Source organism: Lotus japonicus, chromosome 4, assembly GCF_012489685.1.
Source record: "Lotus japonicus ecotype B-129 chromosome 4, LjGifu_v1.2".
Taxonomy (NCBI): Eukaryota; Viridiplantae; Streptophyta; class Magnoliopsida; order Fabales; family Fabaceae; genus Lotus; species Lotus japonicus.
The window spans coordinates 14,800,353-14,803,834 of NC_080044.1; positions in this window are offsets into that span (position 1 = coordinate 14,800,353).

Here is a 3,482-nt window from a genome sequence, read left to right on the forward strand (position 1 = left end):
CCGGAAAATTATCTGAAAACCGTCCTCAGACTATTGAAAACTAAATTGACCCGTCCCTCCGACCACCATCCCTCCGGCGAGGCCCTTATGTGGCACGCCACGTCATTTAATGAGATGACGTGTATTTTTTATTATTATTTAAAATTAAAAAAATTCCTAATTATTTTATTTAAGCCAATTATCCTAAATTAACCATAAATCCCCAAATTAACCCTAAACCCCCTTTGAACCCAGAAATCTTGCAAGGTTCCATCTTTGTACATTCTGCATTGAACATCGTTCTTGAAACAGAGTAAAAATAGAGCTGGAGAACAACGGGTTCGTGCCTCACCAACACAGCAAGAAAAGAAAAAGGGGTGGATCATAACAAGGGAAAAAATCAGAAAAATGGTTCCTTTCAACTGGGGAACAACACTACTAGTATTGTAGAAACAGAGTAAAAACAGAGCTCAGTTCAGTTCAAGAACAATGTTGAAGAAGAGAAGGAAAACACTGCATCAGAAGCAGATTGTGGAACGTACAATGCAGATTGTTGGGTGGGGGCTGGAGAGGGAAGAGAACCAAAAACCACTGCCACCGCCCCCAACCTCATGCACCACCACACACCACCACGCCCACCCACCACCACGGCACAAACCCATCACCCCCAATCTCACGCACCGCCACACACCACCACGCCCACCCACCACCACGGCACAAACCCATCACCCCCAACCTCATGCACCACCACGCCCACACACCACCACGCTCACCCACCACCACAGCACAAACCCATCACCCCCAACCTCACCAACCCAGAAACCCATACCCACCACCCCCAACCTCACCAACCCAGAAACCCATACCCACCTCCAGAGCAAAAACCGACCACCCTTACTCCCACCACCCTCACCCCCATCGAACAACCCCCACCACCCAGAAACCCAAACCCAACCCCACAGATCTGTCAAGAAAACCAGAAAAAAAAAGAGAAGAAGAAGAAACTAATAGAGCAGCAAGAACATGGGGCTGCAACAAGAAGCAAGAAGAAGATGAAGATGAATGAATATTTTGAAAATGAAGATGAATGAATATTTTGATTCAGGGAGATGAAATGAGATTTAGGGTTTTTTTTATGGAAGGGAAGGAGGTGTGATGAATGAATATTTTGAAAAATTATAAAAAAAAAGAATTAATTGCTAATTAGGAATTTTTTTAATTTTAAATTATAAAAAAAATCCACGTCGGACTCTCATTAATTGACGTGGACAGCCACGTAAGCGCTGGCCGGAGGGATGGTGGTCGGAGGGACGGGTCCAAATTATTTTCAATAGTCTGAGGATGGTTTTCAGATAATTTTCCGGCGAGGGACGGTTTTCAAAACTCGCTCAAAGTTCAGGGACGGTTATAGTTTTTAACCCTTTTATTTATTCTTGAAAACCTGAACATGGATTTTTGTCCAGAGTAAGGTTTTCTTCAGAACTTCTGACCATGGTACCTCTGAAGTCATCAGATGTTACCTCTTTCAGAAGTTACTCGATCAGAAGCACTTAACCCACTGGTTAAACTTCTGTGGTAGACAACAATACACGTGTCACTTCATTTGTGACATAGTTCCTTGTGTCGCGTGGTATATCTGCTATAATGATGATGTCTACTCTCCTCTACTATGCTATTTTTAGACTATATACTTAATAACTGTTGATTTTGCCTTTAATTTCTTAGAAAAACTGTCAACGGTTACCATTAAACCCACTATATGCACTGTCACACACGATCTCCCACTCACTTACACTTACGGTTTTGAAACTACCCGTGTGCATTGCATTCATTCATACTTCTCCCTCCAACATTTCCCCTTTCTCTCTGAACCCTAAAACCTCATCCTCTGAAAATCATGGGCAAATCGAGGAAACCTAAGGCGAATGTTTCTGCTTCTACCACACAAACTGCCAAAGATCAGGAGAAGCAAAGATTCGAGGAAGCTCAGAAGATTCTGAATGCACCAAATGTAGTCACCTGTGCAAAGAAAGTGGAAGAACTGAATGTGTGCTGCGAAGCAAGAGTTGATTTTGATAATCTTGCTCAACATGGGTTTGATATCAGGAACCAAGTCGAGTTGCAAGGATGGTCTGGGTATTTCAACAGGCTCGTTGGTCCAATCTATCACAAATTGGTTGTCGAGTTCTGGAAGAATGCAGTTTGCAATGACTACTACGTCGTCTCCCACGTACTGGGCAAGAAAATTGTGATCTCTGAAGAATCTATTGCAAAGCTGCTGGGTATGAAGTTCCAGGAGGGAAAAAGGATCAAGAATGTTGAAGCAAATGTTGCTGGAATGAGGACCGTTGTCAACAAGGCGCTCTATGATAACTGGTCTTACGAGAAAACCAAGTACAGCTTTAAGGACTTGAAGTCTGAGATGAAGATTTGGCAAAAGATCTTCATGCACTGCATTCACCCTAGAACTGGAGGAACTGATTACCTGAATGCAACTCAGAAGGTAATCATGTACTACATTTCAACTGGTGAGCTTATATGTCTGCCATTCCTTCTTTTCAATTATCTGAAGGAGTGTGTTGAGAAATCAAGGACCACAACTGGTTTTGAGAACAAGAGATTCATCTCCTACATTCCGTATGGAAGGCTACTGTCAGACATCTTCGTCCAAAACAAGCTTGTTAAGACTCTATCAGATCTTGAACTTCACGAAGATCTGGCCACGACAGTTGGTGATACCCTCAATGGCACAAAGTTGAAGAAAATGCAGATCATTGAGAAGATCAAAGTTGCTCCCAAAGAAGACACTTCTGATGAAGTTCGTCGGAGGAATTACCCCATTGATGACTTCCCCATTTGGTCCAAGAAGGACAATCCATCATGCATTCTGGAATATGTAAGGATGCTCAGAAGACAAGGAGATCCTATCACCCTTACAGAATTTGTTAACACTCTTCCTGAAAGTCCTCCTAATCTGGCTACCAGGAAATCCAGGAGAGCAACAAGCAGCAAGCCCTCAGATCCTAAGGGCAAAGGAATTCTGATAGAGGAACCTGCAAAGAAGAAGGCTGCTTCCAAGAATGTGATCATCAGGGAACCATCTTCTGAAAGGTCTCTGAAGAGAACCTCAACTCAACAACAACAAATGTCTGATTCTGAAAGCTCAGAAGACACATGGGAAGATTCCTTAAGTGAGGAGACTAAAGATGAAGACAGGCCTCTGGCTAAGAGACGCAAAATTATTCTTGAGGAAGAGGAAGATGAGCAGGATGACCATGAGATCATCCAGAATGTGATTCAGGGTATAAGAGACTCTTCAGATGCTGAAGAATCCACATATTCTGATGATGTCCACTTGGTAAGAAGAAGAAAGCTGCCTCTGAAAGGTCCCCTTCAACAGAAAAAGACAGTTGCAGAACAAGCATCTGAACCAACTTCAGAAATACAGAGAGAAAGAAGATCTAAACGCACTTCTGATCCAGCAAGGGCTGCAAGTCTCACCA